Raw genomic sequence first — 18277 nt, 5'->3', positions numbered from 1 at the left:
TGGATGCAGCAGACCTGGGCTGCATGAGGAGAGGCAATCATCACCATGGACTGCCTCAGAAGCACTTCCACATCAGTCTGAAGCAATACATAAGTTGGGTTTTCTTGCTGAAGACATCCAGATGGGCTGCAAAGATGTCAGGGCCTTCAGATTATGTTGGCAAGTTAAATCCATAAGTCTTGTGTTTTTACACAAATACCTGCAATGGAGAAATGCACAGAGTTGGGCCTATTCTTCTTCTCTTTTCTCATGCATCCTCGTGCAAATGATGCACTGGAGGTGAACAGCACACTGACTTCCCATTCCTGCAGCAAGAATGAGCTGCTGAATGTAAATCAGCAGCATAAATATTGCCTTCGTGAGCAAATAATTGCAGTATCTGAGTAAGTCTTTTCTTTTTCAGTCTTTGTAAACAAGGCCAAATGCCAGGTCCTGTACTTTGCTCACAACAGCCCCAGGTAACGCTACAGCTTGGGGCAGAGTGGCTGGAAGACTGCATAAAGGAAATGGACTTACGGGTATTGATTGATGTTCGGCTGAACATGAGCCAGCAGTGTGCCCAGGTGGCCAAGAAGGCCAATGGCATCCTGGCCTGCATCAGGAATGGTGTTGCCAGCAGGAACAGGGAAGTGATTGTCCGCCTGTACTCAGCTCTGGTGAGGCCGCACCTCGAGTACTGTGTCCAGTTTTGGGCCCTCATTGCAAGAAAGACCCTGAGGCCCTGGAGCAGGTTCAAAGAAGGGTGACAAAGCTGGTGAGGGGTCTGGAGCACAGGGCTTATGAGGAGTAGCTGAAGGAGCTGGGATTGTTCAGTGTGGAGAAGAGGAGGCTCAGGGGAGACCTTATTGCTCTCTATAACTACCTGAAGGGAGGTTGGAGTGAGCTGGGGTTGGGCTCTTCTCTTGTGTTACTGGTGATAGGACTAGAGGGAATGGCTTCAAGCTGCACCAGGGGAGATTTAGGCTGGACATTAGGAAATACTTTTCTGAAAGAGTGGTCAGGCACTGGAATGGGCTGCCCAAGGAGGTGGTGGAGTCACCGACCCTGGAGGTGTTCAAGGAATGTTCAGACATTGTGTTGAGGGACGTGGTTTAGTGAGAATTATTGGTGATAGGTGGATGGTTGGACTGGATGATCTTGTAGGTCTTTTCAACCTTGGTGTTCCTGTGATTCTGTGATTCTGTAATTCAGAAAATGAAAGATGTCTGCCATTTATTTCAATAATTAAACTAAAAATAGTAGTCATTAGGTGTTTGGTGGTTTTTGTTGTTGTTGTTTTTGTTTTTTTTTTTTTTTGTTTTTGAGAAATCAAACCTTATGACCCAATAACAAAATAAATGACAAAGTGACTAATCACTAAAGGAGATGTAGTAAATTATATTCCAGGAAAAAAGATTCTAGAGAGTGTAATGGCACAACTCCAAACCAGAGCTCTCATACTTTGAGGATATATTTGGAAAGGTCTAATAAAAATGCAGGATAATCAACCAATTTTAAAACATCCACTGAGTTATCAGGTATTTAAAGCTCCCATTGTAAACTGAGTTACTGTAATAATATGTATAAAAAATCTTCACAACAGATTCCAGGCATTCTTGTTCACATCAGAAAAATGAAGATAGTAAAATAAGAGGATTTTAGGTTCAGAACCCCAGTTTAAAATAAAATAAAATTCTAACTTTTCCACTGCCTTTATTTATTGTCATATATAATGATGATAAAAAGCTTGACGTAGTGTAGTGTAGTGCTTTGTAGTGTAAGCATTGAAAAACCCACATGCAATACTCATCTTTAGCTGAACCTGTCCAGTCCTGAGTATTATCTATACACGGAAAACCACTGTGAGGGTCACTCATCATTTGGCTGGAGGTAAATGGAGGGATAAGGGCTCACGTAGATTTGCACTGGTTGTAATGAGACTTCCGAAAAAGGATTTCAGGGTAAATAGTCCAGAGTCGTTTGGAATAATGAAAAACTATATCAAAATCAATGTCTAAAATTTCGAGATCATTCAAGAAGCTTTCAAAGCCTGTGTACTATAATACAGTCTTATGCAAACAGTTGTACAGAGCGGGATGATTCTTCCATACACCCTAACAAGCCAGGTCTTAACTTTCGTGTTTTCATTGCGACGCAACCATTCACACCCAGAACTTGCTACCCTGCCCCCAGGGCAGAACTTCGGGGAGAATACTCAGAGCTACTGCTCCCCAGCTGCCGCTCGAGGCACGTCCCGGCGGGCGGGAGCCCTCCGTCAGGCTGCAGGCGCAGCGCAGCCCCGGGACGGCGAGGGGGCGGCCGCCGGCGGGGCCGGGCTCCCGCGGGGGCGGCGCTCGAGCGGGCGGCAGCGGAGCGGCGGGGCAGCTGCGCCCGGAGCCGGGCTCCTGCGGCCGGCAGAGCCCCGCCGAGCGGGGACCCACAGGCGTGCAGGTAACGCGTGTCCGTGCCGGGACGGCCAGCCCTGCGGGCATCCCCTCGGCTCCGGTCTGCCCTAGTACGCGGCTGGGGAGGAGGACGGGGAAAAGTGAGAGCGGGGGAGGAGAGCTCGGGTGCTCCGGGGCAATTTGGGCATCTAGTGTGTAAGGGGGCTGCTGCTAGGCGTCCCACCGTGTCACCGGGAGAGTCTGCGCCGCGCTGCCCTGCAGCTCGGCACCAGGTGTGATGTTGTTAGGGCTGTGTTCTAACGCTTAGGATTTGCCGGGAGAAACTACGAGTCGATGTCATCGGGAGATTGCATCTCATCACCGAGAAAACTAAAGTGACGTTTTCCTCAGGCAGAAAAGCAATCAGAAGTGCTCTTGTTGCAGTTTCTCTCTCCCAGATTCTATTTCTACAATTAGTACTAGGAACATAGAAAAGTACGGAGTAAAAATAATCTGCTCTGTTCATGTGGTGGTACTGCTTAGTAAGATTAAAATAAATTTCTGAAAAATAAGTTTTGTGCATAATGTCTGTAACTGAAGTTGAATGACAAGGGAATGAGGTAACCCTCAGTTTGTCAATGCAGAAGATGGCCCTGGGAAGTCAGTTAAAATACATCACTGACTTCCATCCTTCTGTGATTGTTAGGAGAGTCCTTATAAAAGAGTATTTTGAACACTGACAAGAAGGAATTTTTCTGATTGCAACAAAATTGTGGCAGTATGATGGTTTTTCTGAATTCAGTTAGAATAGATGTGCCTCTGTATTTGTAAAAAGTTCTTTGTGGACTCAGAAGGCCGGGCAAGGGCTTTCAGAGAAGCAAAAAGTGAAAATATTATAAATATTTCTGCAGGGATACATAAAGTGGTCTCCATCATGCTCTTTGGTTGGTACAAATACACCCAGTTCTTGAATTTTTGAATTTTGGAAAGTAGTGAGATTTTAGTAATTTCAGGAAAATCTTTGCCTTTGGGAGCAGCAGAGCTAGAAATGATGAATGTGAAAATAGATAGGGTGTGCTGGCTTACCCAGTATATCTTCATCCTCTTTTGTACACAGCAAAAACTTGATTGGAGCCTGAAAATGTGTGAAATAAAAGCCATGACTGTTTGTTTACCTCTGCTCACTGAAAAAGCCATAGGGATGATGATGGTCTAGATGTTTTTTTGTTTGGTTGTTTGGTTGGGTATTTTTTGAGCTTCTATTGTTATTATTCCGTTTGAAATAATAAATGTCTTTGTTACGATGTCTGTGAAATGTTACATTGTGACTGATAAAAACCATTTATGTGGAAGTAAGAATAAATTGGAACTTCACTAAAAATATCCAGTTAACTTCTGAAAACGATCACTTTACCATTAGCATGTTTCATTCTATAGACATTTTGAAATAAACCCTGTTGGAATAGACCTATCTCTTTTGATAGGTCTTTGATATGTCAAGACAGTTACAAATTTAAGCAAAGGAGCACAACATGCATCAGAACACTATGAAAATATTAATGGGCTTCAAAATCAAGACAAATATAAAAATATTGATGCAAGTCATAAAATACAGAGATAGAAAAACTCATTGCATATTGTTAATGTGCCTGGGAGAGCAAAATTGTTCTCTTACATCCATTTGTTGGTTGATCCTGTTCAAATAATATTTTCTGCCAGTATAATGATGGACGTTTTTAATGTATCATTCAGAATGTACCTTCTTTCCTTGGCTTTCAGAACCTGGGAGAAACATGTGTACTTTTCTCCATCAGCTGAAGATGATTCTCTTGTGAGACTGTACACTGTCTGAACTCCTGTCGGGCTTCTTCCTGCAATTTATTGATTTATTTTCCTGGTGAGCGTACTCCAGGACCTTACTTACCTCTGTTTTGGAGAAAAGGGAGGCTCTGCGGAAACAGTGAGGGAAATTTGTGTTCTCTCTCCACTTCTTGAGTGCTGGAGAACTTTGATTCACTGCACATGTTAGCATGTTCCTTGTTTTCTCAAACAGTTTTGTGAACAGTGAAACAACTGAAGATTAAGAATTGAGCAATAGCTCACATTGAAATGAATTATCAACTTATTATGTCAGGCTTGGCAAATGCCAACAGTTGTTATTGTTCAATTGTTCATTGACTCAATTTGTATTTGAGTAACCTCGAGTAGTGACTTCAGAAGATACGTAATGAAGTTGTGGCTTTCTGGAGAATAAGGAAGCACACTTCAATACCAGACATGCCAGAAAGACAACAATACCAGCTTTATCCTAAGTCTGTCTGTCTTTGTCATTTAAAAGTGTACATTTCTCAAAGGCTGCTGATGACTTGATTTATTCCACTGTTTAGTACCCAGGCTGGCCACACCCATGGGACTGTTTTGCTCTGTGACTGCCTGCACCAAAAGGCAATAATTATAAAAATACATCCAATAGATCTTTCCTGGTAGGCGTATTTGAATAGTCAAGTACTTATGTTTTAGAATTTGGGTAGTCAAATATTCTTTGTTAGAGTGGATTGAGATTCTGGCATTTAAATTTTTGCAAGGACATGGAGATCATCCAGATTTTCATTGCAACCTGTGAGTGTGGCTTAGCAGAAATTGTAGGAAGTCAGGAATGGTGATCAGTCTGTGAAAAGCTCCAAAATCTATCTTTCCACACATACAATAATGCCTTCTATACCAGACATAATAATTCTAGTTGTGGAAGGTTTCCCAGTTTGAGATTTCTGTATATTATTTCCTGCCTTCTGTCCTGACTACATTTTTTCACCTGTTTTCCTACAGAGATGAAGCTGAAATAAGAATGATGTCTAACTGATAACTCCACTCGTAGCCCTGCAGTAATTTATTTTTTTTTACCCCTGGTTATCAGTTTCAACCAGGGGTAAAATATCTTAAATTAAATATAAGAGCAGAGACTTCAAAGTGATGAAATTCTGACACACCTCAAGACTGCTGGTGACCAGGGAGATAAGAGAGGTGATATCAATGCCCCCACTGAGGGAAGGGCAGTGGCAAGCATTCAGCTTATTAGGCACCAGAAAAATCTTGTGGGTACTCCATGGGATGCTGAACATCATAGCTTTTGCTGCTCACAAGGTTGGTGATTACAGCTTTCAATTTTTGTGCTCCTTGGGAGTGCAGTCTCTGGGATGTTTTGATCATGCATTTTCTTCTGTGTAGTCAGATCAAATAAGCTCTTGTTCAGAGATGTTTCCAGTAATGAGATAGATAGCAGTGCTGCTGTTGTTCCTCAACTTTATAAACTGATCTGTTGCTTTCCTAACCCCTAATTTAATACTTTCTGATACAGGTCAATAACCTACAGAGCAGTAATTTTCTTTGTTATCCTGCCTCAGTGCAAATACTTGATTGCTGTGAGCACAATAAAATGTACTCCTTTCCACAGTCAGTTTCTCTGAATTCCTTACAAGTTTTTGATCAGGATGTTATTTGTTTCCTGCTGTCACTACTGTTTCTTCTGGTTACGTCTGCATCTGAACTTCCTCTTCTGCTTTCTTTTCATAGAATGGTGTCAAAACAATGACAGCAGAAAGATAATCAGGATAAATATGAAAATGTGTTGTCAGCTTATCTAGCTTATCTATTTATAAATAACTATTGCTCTTATTGTCTTTTAAGTGGCAATCATTCTAATTATTTTTTTTCTGTTACATAACGGCAGTTAAGAGAGTTATTTGTGGGATACTGATGGATAATTACCAATTTTCTCCTTTCTTGCTTTTCCAGTGTTAATGCTATTATTGTATTTGCCTTTCTTCTCTCTTTCATTACTTCTCTTGAAAATAACTTTGGATGTTTGGATCTAGAAAGCTTTGATGCTAGTTGATTTGCTAGTTTAATCCTACTGTACAAGTCCTATTGACTGGACTTGCTGTCTGTGCATGAATGTATACAAATTAAATCAACTGAGAAAAGTGCTTAGTGGCTAATGCTGATTTCTTGTTAAATATTCATCTGCTTTCAGGTCGTGTTAAGTTCTTTTTTACATACTATAGAAATAATTTAAATATTATTAAAATCAGCATTCCACACTCAGAGTGTTGAGCTTGAATAGCAAGTACATTTGACGCTATTCTACCGGTTTATATTAGTCAGAGGGAGAAGGAATGAAGCACATAAATTTATTTTTTTTTTTTTCTTCTGCAGAAGCAAGAAGGTATGCAGGAGTGACACCTTGTCCTGCCTCCTCATCTTGTACTGTGACAGGGAGGAACAGCCACCTTCCCCACTGCAAGGCTCAGGGCCTCCTGGCACTCGCAAGGTTGAGCTGCATGGCAGTGCCCACTACTGCACGCAGTGAGGCCAGGTCTGCTCCTCTGGTCACCATCCAGCTGGTTGGAGAGGCTTTTCCCTCTGCTGCCTCTCCACCCCACCCAGCACCACGAGTTACTGCCTCTCTTCTGGGAGCACGGGGTATAGCACCATATGTAGGTGCTACCCAGTCTGCTTCAGTTAAGCCGGATCCAGAGGGTCTTGGAAACCTTTGCCAGTGAGAGTGTTTAACGTGAATCTCTTTGGCAGATCTGATAGGGTGTGGAAACACCTGGGGTTATGTTGGCAGGTCTGGGAAGGAAGGGCAGTGACATCCTGCAGAGAAAGGGAAACAGCCCGAGGGTAGCAGCTGGGTTTGAGGCCAGGAGCGTGGGTTGGGATGTGACAGCCAGCAGCTGGGCTCTGAGCAGCCTTCTGGCTTGACTCAGCTGCAGACAAAGCATCATGGCTGGCTTCCGCCTGAAAAACAATGTCAGCAAAAGGAGGCAATGGTTCCACCAAATTGTCAGATCTCTGCTGCCTGTGGAAAGATGTGTACTTTGAGCAGTCTCTGAACATAGAGACTAAGGCATTTGTACAGAAGGTCTTACAGCTCACTTGCCGCAACACAGTAAGTACTGAATGTTTGCAGCAGAAGCTCTTCTCTATGTGCTTTCCTGGATATATAGTACAGATCTTTCCTTGATGATGGCAATTCTGTGCTAGACTATGCTGCAAAGACCCAGATTTTAATTAAAACTGCAATTTCACTGTGTTGCCTTTCGGAGGATCCCAGGGAAACAATTGCTGATTGGGAAGCACTACCTTCTTTTTTTCTTCTGTAATCCACATTATGCAGTATTAGCTACATATGTCATGCTAGCAACAAGTTGTCTTCCTCTCTGTTGGCTTTCCCCTTCCTGTCTGCACTATTCCATCTGAATGAGGAAGGTGAAGCGCGTTTGCTGCCCACACTGTTTATGTCTGCAGATGTATGCACACACTGATGTAGGACAGGGGAATCACTTCTGCCACTTTCCAGCCTTCTTGGACAAACAGGCCACCATTTATTAGCCTTTTTTTGTTACTTTTAAACTGGATCACAGCATTCCATGGAGAAACCACAAGTTTGTCAGTAGACTCCTGAACAACCTGAAATTGTTCAATCATGCAACTGCAGAGTTGTTGAAGCATCCTTGCAAGAGATGTAAGGGCAGCTTTTCCTCTCAGATCAAATCCCTGATTTGGAAGCAGCCTCGAGTGAGACTGAACTTATTCATCTTTCTTTGTGTAAGGAGGGGCTAGTAAGTCAAGAAACAAGTATTCAAGTGAATATTGCTGTAGTGCACAAAACGTTTTTATAAAACAGATCTAAATGCTTTCAGATCTCTTTATGATTATTCATATCATAAGTCATTATTCATATTCACAAGTCACTAAGCTGACTTCTAGGATATCCTCCAAAGCATTTTGAGTCAGTTTTAAATTCGTAGTGGCTAGCAGTGCTGACATGGTAGGTCTTAATAGAAAAGGAACTAACAAAAATACAAATGATGAAAACCAGGGAGGAAATTTCAGTCTGTGTGCCCTGAGCATTAATAGCACTATTTCTTTATACTTTGCAGACTTTATTGCATTGGAGCTTGTAAATTTTTGCCATGATATAGCATGTTCCAAATAGGAAGCTTCGCAGAGGTATCTTAGGAGCTCTGTGGGTTTGAGTGCTACATGTGCTACAGAAAAGACTTGAAAGTGTGGTATTTCATGATCTCTGTACTGTTGTTTAGTGAAAGAGATACTAGACAGGCATTAATAACATTTATGCAACTATGTATTCTGTCTGGATAATGAATTCCTTTTTGTTCAGATTTGACACATTCTTTAAATTCCATTTTGCCTAGCTTTGAGTCCTGCTTTATTTGTATTCTCTAGGTGAGATCCTCACCCATTGGTATTTATGATGTCTTCATTACAAGGTGTCTGTTTAGACAGAACCAGAAGTCTTGGCAGCTGCTGCATATTTCACACAAGCTAATGAAAATGTTCTGTCACACAGCACCGTGTGATGCCAGAAAGATTAAGTTGAATATATGCCCTTCCAGTGTCTTGTAAAAAAATAGCTGTAATTCTTGGTCAATATGTAGTATGCTTGTTCATAAGTAATCAGTAACTACAAAGTTGGATATTAGAGTCCTTAACAAAGAGTGTTTGTCTAACAGTGTCAGTAAGATTTGCCAGGGAAGTATTTATATGAAGTACTTGGTCTCTTCTGTCTGTTGTGGACAGTGTTTGGTTAGCTATGAGGAATAAAAGGAGCAGAAGACAGGAAGAAGATGTCTGGAAGTTCTATCTCCGAGTGGACAAGCAGTTCTGAAAATAGTATTTGCAATGTAACTAGAGTTTCCTTCATGGTACCACACAGAAGGATGTGGCTTGCTCAGTGCCTGAAGTATATCGACATATATCAAGGCTCAGGCAGTTTTGAATAGACTGTTTGATTTGGCAGCTGGTGTGACAGGATGTTAAGCAATCATGTGGCACCTCATTTTAATTTAAGCCTAAGGTATAGTGGGAATACTGGAGCTTTTCTGCTGCTGTATGAGTAAAAATCTGGAGGACTGGCTTCATATACTGTCCTTGGAAAAAGGAAAGCTGCTCTGGAACCAAGGAGCAGAACAGAGCTCTGTGTTTCTGCTGCCATTTTTCCAGAGTGAACGGGATGTTCTTACAGAGGAAACCTGTAGCTGGAAGATGAGGTAGATGCCAGGTATGGTGGTTTGCCTGCAATCCTGCCTAGAGCAGAGCCTTGCTTGGGTGTTCTTGGATATTGCTGCAGCTAAATTTCACCAGGGCTGTCAGCATGACCCATTTCCCTCTCATAGAATGCTGCTTCTCCCAGGGAAGGTTGAGGGACCAGGGCTGGTCCAGCCTTAAGGAGGTGGTGGAGGAAGGGAGATTGAGATATGAGGAATCTCATCTGAACCAAGGGAAAATTTACTCCCTGTGGAGCAAACTGCAAGGGAAGGCCATACTGGCTCCATCTTCAGGGTTTCCAGCTCCGATCACACTCAGCCTTGAGCACCTGGCCTGGCCTCAGCTCAGCCTATTTCCAGGGCTGGGCCATGGGCATCCTAAGCACCCCTGCCAGGCCCAGCTGTCCTGAGATCCCACCATCCGAAGTACAAAGCTAAGTCTCTGAGTAGTTCTTGTCAAGATCTCATTGCCATCTGCGCATGAGAAACATAATAAAAAAGAGGGAATCTTATTTCCCAGACTAGAAGAAGGACGGTGACAAGTTATTAAGAAATAACAAAGAGGTCATTACAACAGCATGCAGGTTTGCAATCCCCATCTTTAAAAGAGATTACATTGCATTAGCAATGCATTATTTAATATGATTACACTCAATTATGTGAAATCATTTGTAAGTGTACTCCACGTGCTCTGTTTCAGGCTTCAAGTATAACTCAGTGAGCAGCTGCTTTTGTTAACCTTAGAAAAGCTTTTTGCAGAGCACAATGGACTATTATGAATAGCAGGGACTTGTGTAAACATGTTTTGCTTAAGCGTTTGCATGTGATACTTATGTTCTACTAATTCTCTTGCTTTCTTGGAAGTAGTCGTCACTTGTAAAGATGTGATGTTGAGGCTTTGAAGAAAAAAGTCTCTCGGTCTGGTTAGGCTCCTTAACGTACATCTTTTGTTTTTCTTCTTGGAAGACTCAAATGTTAAAAATTCTACACCACTGTTCTTGTGTTTTCTTTAAGTGTCTTCTCAGAGGAGCTGGAACGCAGTGAAACCTTGTGATGATGAAGTCTCTGGAGGAGACAGTCACTCACTACTGTGTTATTAAGACTGTAGGCTGCTTCTACTTAGAGAGAGAGAGAGAGACAGAGAGAGAGAGAAAGGCAAAATAAAAGCAATTGCTTCTACAGTCTCACTTAAACAAACATCAAGTAAAAAGCTCCTGTCAGTGTTGTCAAAGTTAGTTCATAAGCAGTAATTGAACATATGTTCCTGAGTAGTATAAAGGAGTTTGAATTAAAAAGCCAGAGGTGCTTTCAACCACCTCCTTGCTCTTCCCCCTCATTACTTGGAAATTGTCACTAGCAGTGCTTGCTGTTTACATCAGAGAGCTTAAAAAAGCTTAAGAAGATGAGTGTGTGAGTGTTCGAGGAATATTTTTTTTCTCTCCTCTTGAGATTTCATTTGTTTGCTGGAAAAGCTAGAATTATGAAAGGAATTAAACTGAATAAAAAACCTCTTCCATTCTTACTAATGGAGACATCCCCTTATTGATGTGGTTATAAGCTCTCCAATCCAATGTGAAAGAAACATATCACAGAGCCAGGGCACGATGACCTTACGAAAAAGACACTGGGAGGACAATGGTAGCTTTTGCTGTACTGAATTTGGTAGCTTTGTTACTGATAGTTTGCAGAGAGTGCACACACTCTCTATGCAGTTTCTTTTATAAATAGATTCAGTCTTTTCTGTTTACCTTTGCTCCTTCTACATTCTCATTACTTAGAGGTAGCTGGAAGTAGCACTTAAAACAGAATAAATGGGAACAAATTCTCAAACAGAATTAATAGAGCCAGCTTTTTTTTTCTGTTCTACCAAGTTTTGAAAGTAAAATAAGTATATATTCATAATACAAATTCATTAAACTTCACTGATTATTAAAATAACTCCAAATGGAAATCTAGTTGCTGTAATCCCATTTAAGTAGAGACAGTTACTTGTTTTGAGTGAGGTATAACAAATTATGCTTCTCACCATGGAAATTGAATGCTGTTACAGGAACTCATTTATTTTGAATGGAAATAATAAAAGATTTAACTGTATAGTCTCTGTGTTAATTAAGTGACTGGTTAATAATCTTTGTAGAGAGTTTGATTATGTCATTTAAAGAGAACAAACAAATTTGTACCCTTCTTTAGAAAGAAGTAGTAATTGTTGAAGCATTTAAAGAGAACAGAAGAAAACGGAACTAATTCATCCAGCTGACCTATTTTGCAAGTTCACATGGAGCGATATTTGCCTCTTTTGACATCCAAACAATATCAATTAAAGCTTTGTACTGTAAAGATCTTAAAAGTTGTTTATTCCTTACATTTCTATAAAATTTCTTTAAATTTCTATAAAAAGCTATTGCTTAAAACTGAATACAAATTTATACTGTGGAAGAAGTGAAAGATGAGATGCAGGGACATATTTCTTTTTAAAAGGGAACTTTTAGATATATTTGATTGCTTGATCAGCTTTTGCTGCAAGTGTTTGACTATGAATGTTTTCTAAGCGTATGTTATGAAATGGTCATTATTTTGTCTCATTTCTGTGCTTTTTTTAGTATAATTTTTCTGTGTAGAGCTTAAGAAAAAGTGTCTAAGATTACAGTGGATGCAAATGTGTTTTGTTGTTGATGTAAATTCAGATTTTGGACTATGGAGGCAAACACTCCTCCATTCTGATTTTGTGCCTTGCAAATAAATACAAATACAATCAGTGCTTTCCAAAGTTGAAAGTTGAGTTGAAAGCTCATGATGTGTTGATTGAAGGAGTAGTAGGTCTAACAGTGAATGGGAGCACGTGTTTTTAAAAGGGGGATGAACATGGGGGAAAGATGCTTAGTCCTGTCGACCTTGTGAGAGGAAGAATTGCGTTGCTGAGATGCAAGACTCCCAGTCTCTTTTTGAGAAGCTTGTAAGCAGGTTGATAAGGGTGTAACTCTGTATTGGGACAACATTTTCAAATTCCAAGGTGACAGCAACAAACCACACATGAGCTGAGCTGAACTGAGCTGGCAGGTGGTTCTGGCTCCACTCCATCCATTCTGAGCTGAAAATGAGACAATCTAGACAGCTGAACAAAATATATGCAGAGTAAGACCTAGTTCTGATTTTTCTGATATTCATGTTGACCTGTCCTATATTTTCAGGCAAGGAGCTGGTGGAGATGCATTCTTTCTCAACTAAGTTCTTTTTAAGACTTGATCTCACAAGACAGAGTGTAGGGGTTCAGAAACATGAGAATAGATGGCTCATCACTAAATGGGATGTGATGAGGAGGAAGACGCTAAGTGGGAGCTAAAATCAGCTTGGTGTTTTGGGATCTGCACTTGCACAGTTCCAGCAGGAGTGTGTCAGTTGGTACAGTAAGCACTTAAGTTGTCAGCAGTTTGAGTTGTTCTGGGACAGTTCAAAGGTGTGCATCCTAGGAGAGGGAAAAACCCCTAAGCTGAGTAAAGAATATTACAGCGTAGCTATGGCTAATGTCAGTATGTGAGTTTCAAAACTTGTTAAGCAAATAAGCATATGGGCTGCAGTGTCTAAAAGGCACATTGGCTTTTTTGAGCAAGAACATAGCAGACACTCTTCTCCATTTTATGTCTCTACAGAAAGTGTCTTCACACATTTTCTTGTATTTTTATGACTCTGAATTTAGAGAGGGAGGCTGGGGAGAAAGGGAACCTGAGGAGACAGCAATGCTGGGATTTGATGGAGATTAGCACCAGTTTGTTTGCAAATTGAAGCTGCAGAGGAGCGCAGTGATGTGTTATATTGTTAATTATGTTTCAGTGTAAAAGCTGCTGCTCAGGAGAAAGAGGCATTTCCAGTAACAGCTCTGGAACTGGAGCTCCAAGGAGAAACGCCTGCCTACACGAATGTGGTGCTTTGTATTTTTTGGTGAACTGTGACATGTGAAATGATACTGCTGTAAATAAAAATAGAACCTAACTGTGCTAACAGTCAACAAGCACTTACTGAGACTCCAATTTCAATGTTTAAACTGTGAACATAATATCAGGGAAAAAAATAAACCAACCCAAATTCTGTGGCATCTACTTTCTGAAGGAAATTGCTTCCTCATTTTCTAAACTAGAGAACCAAAAATAAGTTGCAGGTTTTGTTTGTTTGTTTTTGTTGTTGTTTTGCCTTGGACTGTGCTGCATTTGGTCACAAATAGCAGGAAAATAGCTCACAAAGTTCCTGTGCTTCTCATTTGAAGCACTGAGTTTGTAGGATGCAGTTGCACCTGCCCTTAAACACATGGCTCAGGAGCTGTGGCAGGTTATTTTCCTCTGTCAAGGTAGAAGACACTTTGATAGTAGTACTGAGCTGTATCATAGAATCATAGGATCGTAGAATGGCCTGGGTTGAAAAGGACCATAATGGTTATCTAGTTTCAACCCCCCTGCTATGTATAGGGTCACCAACCACTAGACCAGGCTGCCCAGAGCCACATCCAGCTTGGTCTTGAATGCCTCCATGGATGGGGCATCCACAACATCCTTGGGCAACCTGTTCCAGTGCGTCACCACCCTCTGTGCAAAAAACTTCCACCTAATATCTAACCTAAACCTCCCCTTTCTCAGTTTAAAAACATTCCCCCTTGTCCTATCTGTATCCAACCTTATAAACAGCATTTGCCCCTCCTGTAATGTTAGGCTTCTCCTGTTCGGTTGCAAACACTATCTTGTTCTCTTTCTCAGCTCAGGAAAACTCTCATGCTGCAATGTACCATTTTTTTTGACAAAAAATGTAATGAAAGATTATACATACAGAGTGAGTCTACATAATCAGGAAATAAATCTGTAATCAAGTGTGAACACCTGTAGGAAAGGTGACTTTTCGTGATTTAGGCTGTGGCATTGCACAGATGCTCCCTGTTGTGGTTTGGCAGTGGCTCCTCATGGTTATGTGTTTAGCAATCCCATCCTAGCTGAAGGTGGTCACTCAGCTGGGAGAGCTGTGAAGGAGGTGATATCAGAGACTTCCAGCTTCTCACTGGCTCCACAACATCTAGAGGACAGTGTAAGCCAGATCGTTCACATTTATTTGATTGACTCAAACATATTTCCTTTTCTATTTATTTAAATTTTTAAACATTTATTTATTTATTATTTTTAATTCTAGAGAAAAAAAGCAGAGGCCAGCAGTATGTTTTCAGTCTGAAGAAAGGGTGATGAGAATGCTTCACAGGCCTGAGATCCTGTAAAGCAGACTACAAGAAAATGTGTTCTCATGAAGAAATTTCAAGTTGCTCTGTAATCTATAATTGTCTTCAGAATTAAACTTTACCTTTTAAGTTGTAAGACAAAGCCTTCAGAATGCAGAACAGACAACGTTACAGGGAAACTTTATTGAAAGATTGAATAGTTTTTTTTTTTTAATGAGGCAAATGGGTGACATCCTCAGGATTCAGTTGTGCCGAACAGATGATAAAGGAAAATCATTATTTATGAAAAAGTTTAAAATTCCAGGCGTGTTTCTTGACACATAAGTAAAGCATTCTGTACAATCCAAGTGATCTGACATCACACTGACTGTGGTCCATTATTTCGCTTTAATTATATTTCCCTACAGCCATCTCCAAAGAACTATTTTGAGTTACTTAATAAGCAATCTGAAATGACACTGCTATGTGAAACCTCATCTATTAAATACAGTTTTTCTGGATATGTAGCTTCAGCATATTCTCTTGCTGATTGAAATCTCAGTTAGGCTGTTGTTTTATCCTGCCTTTTATTTACTTGTTTGTTATAGCTGTTTATAGTTTCAAGTAAAATTTCCATTTGCAATGGACTTAAAATGAGCTTCAGGTTCACCATCCTTTGACTAATTTATTTTGTCCATGTCAATTTGTGGTATCTGGAAACAACTTTTCATTCTCCAATTCTGTAGCTGAAAAACTGTACTTTCAGGAGAGCGGTTTATTTGTGGATGTTGCTTCTTTTTCTTCTTCATATAGATGAACACTCATACACATTTCATATGTACGCTGAATAATTTGACAGCCCCAGATGTTTTCAAAATGAACTTGTCTCTAGAAATAAATAATGAAATCTAGTGAGCATGAAAACTGAGAGGACAGCATAAGACCAACTGACTGATGCATCCATAGAAAAACCCATGGTAGGAAGAAAAATGAGCAACAGGCACAGAACTAACCAGTGGTATTTGTGACAGGGTAGCTTTAATGTTTGATAATAGATGTGATAGTGCTGCTAATTTTGTGCTGTCTCCTCTCCTTCATGCTGCCCTGAGAGTTCTCTGGAATACCACAAAAGCACTAAGTGCAAACAGTGAGAGAAAACCCAGTACCATATAGAAGAAGCTGGCTGTGGGGCTTCTACATGCTTCATTGGGTATGGGCATACATGTACATTCTTCTGAGGCTGAATGCAACCCCAGAGGAAACTTGGCTGAATTATGAGGGTTATGCCACATGCTCATTTGGTTCTGTGAGATCTATCCTGCAGCTCGCAGGTTATCTCATAGCGAGAGCAGATTCCTCAGGGCTTTCTGTTTGAGGAAAAAGCTTCACAGCCACTCTGGGCCTCATTTCCACAGCTCGACCACATTCACTACACATCGTTGCCCAAACTGAATTTCCCTTGTGAATGATGTGTCTTGGATTGAATGGTGCCACTTGCTCAGCCTCACCTTGTATGCTGTGTGCTCCAGCCCCCTAAATCGTGCTGTGTCCCCCATCAGGCTACCCTCATATGCAGGGCTGTGGTGCTGGGTTGCCTTTGGACACAGCAGTCATGGCTTGGCCTTGGCACTGCTGAACAATGGGAATGAATTATGGGATGTCTTTTTAATTCATGTAAGCTATAAATGTTCTATTAAGAGCAAAGTGGATTATACATAAACATATTCTTCCTGTTGCTGTGCATACTTGAGGGATGGAGCAGGAATAATAGTTGGTGAATTAAAATCAAAATTACGTTCACTTACAGGCTGCTAAAAGCCACATAAGTACTCTCCTGTCACATATAAACGATTTACATAGCAGACAGAAAGGCAAGAATGCCATTAGAATGCCTGAGGTTTGGTTTCATAGCACACTGAATCCGGAGGTGACCTTTAGTTATCATCAATGTGATATCCTTGGAGATACCAGGCGCCAAGGCTTCCTTCCTTCCCAGGGCTTATCTGGGCTTGATCTCAGCGATACTTGATGCGGAACAACGAGCTGCCGATCAGCCTGCTAGGTTAAAAGCAACTGTAGCAGATATCATTGCAGATCCTGCATGACAGAAACTCAGGTGCTAACAAGCACAGGGATTTGTGCAGGAGATGGAGGGAGAAAGTGCTCTGATAAAGCAGCGTGAAACCGAGGAGGGAAAATCTCTGAAGTGTAATAGTGTGTGGATGCTGTGGTCAATCTGGACATAAGATGGTAGTTTTCAAACACACTTCTTTTCAGGCTTATCATCTTCCTGCTTTAGCGTCAGTTATTTGTTCTTCTGTTTATTGTTCTTTTCTATGTGAAAATACAAATAATGTGTTTTCCTGTTGTGTAAAATTGCATTCTCCTACTGATAGCACCAATAGGTCTTGCAAGGGGAATTGCAAAACACTTGTGAAAAATCTGTTCTGTGGATGAACTGTAATGGAGTATGTAGTTGGTAGGGCTGGGGCATAGAGATTCCTGCTTTCCCTCTCCTGGTTTTTGCAGAAATGCTGTTGTTCTCGGGAGGGCTAAGAGGTGCAGTCCTAGTCCTCAGGGATCTCCTTGGGCAGCAGCTGTGCCCGATCTGCATATTCTAAGAACAAAATCCAAGGAAAACCTTTTGCTGTCCCTCTACACCTCCTAAGGGATCAGAGATGATTTATAGTCTTTCCCAGTGGCCCACTGCCCCTCACCTCCAAACGTCATTCAGCCTTAGGCAAGACCTGGTGAGGCAGCAGATTTCTCCAGCTGAGCACTAACAAGCCACTGCAAGCTGTGGCTGTGGTGGCTGTGGGCTTCTGGCATCCTTTTCCTTCAAATATGTTTGTTTGAAAGAGGGCTTTAGTTTTGAAACTGCTGACTTCAGCTCTAACATCCATGCTTTATTTTCAGCAGATGCAGCATATAAACTGTCATTTCCTGACTGTCCAATGTCAGGGATGTCTCTGTAGGCAGGAGAGCAGGTGTTGAATCTTTGGGGCATTTGCCTTTTAAATTTCCACAGCGTCACCTTGCTTGAAAGAGCACCGCCTGTGGAACTGATTGCTGCCCTTTTGGAAGGGCAACCTGCAGCCCTGCAAGGCTGCCTCTGCAGCCACCAGCCAGAGTGCCAGGGCTTTGGGAATGATCGATACAGAAAAACTTGTGTGCTCAGCTGTCTGTACTCTGCAGAACTTACATTTTGCCATTTGAGCAGAGTTCAGTGCAAGTGGAGGGGTCACACAACTTCAGTAAGAGGACAAAATTGATAATCTTTATGCTCTTTCCTGATTGAGCTTTTTCAATCTCAAGAGAGCTTTTTCGCTCCCTTATTCTTTTTTGAAATCAAAAACCAAGCCAAATGAACAGTTAATAGAGTCTTTTCCTTTGAAAGCTGTAATGTCTTATTAGCCCAAAATACCCTTGTAATTTTCCATTTTCACATTCTACTTTTGCCTCTCCAAAATCAGCAGACCATCTGAGTTCTCCTTGCCACAAGAGGAATGGTTCTTCCCATCTGGAGGCTAGTGTACGGCTGATTGGAGGACATCTCACGCACCAGCTACTGGAAGTGGAAATCAAAACTGAAGATGTTTTTTATACTCTTCTTTTCAGTGGCAATCTGATGTAATTCTTTGTTTCAGCACCAGGCT

At 41.2% G+C, this 18277-nt stretch overlaps 1 protein-coding gene across 1 annotated transcript in view; it reads left to right on the top strand.

Annotated features, from left to right (window-relative positions):
* Nucleotides 1–2210: 2210 nt before the first annotated feature.
* The window catches only part of PKIB (cAMP-dependent protein kinase inhibitor beta), a 53325-nt gene continuing 37258 nt past the window's right edge, over nt 2211–18277 (top strand). Inside the window, exon 1 of the mRNA XM_085217388.1 lies at nt 2211–2430. The gene's annotated coding sequence lies outside the window, so the exon portion shown is untranslated. The remainder of the gene's footprint in view (nt 2431–18277) is intronic.

This window comes from Meleagris gallopavo, chromosome 2, assembly GCF_905368555.1.
Source record: "Meleagris gallopavo chromosome 2, MGAL_WU_HG_1.1, whole genome shotgun sequence".
Taxonomy (NCBI): domain Eukaryota; kingdom Metazoa; phylum Chordata; class Aves; order Galliformes; family Phasianidae; genus Meleagris; species Meleagris gallopavo.
Note: the sequence above shows the minus strand (reverse complement) of the source record. Positions and strands in the feature narration are given on the sequence as shown.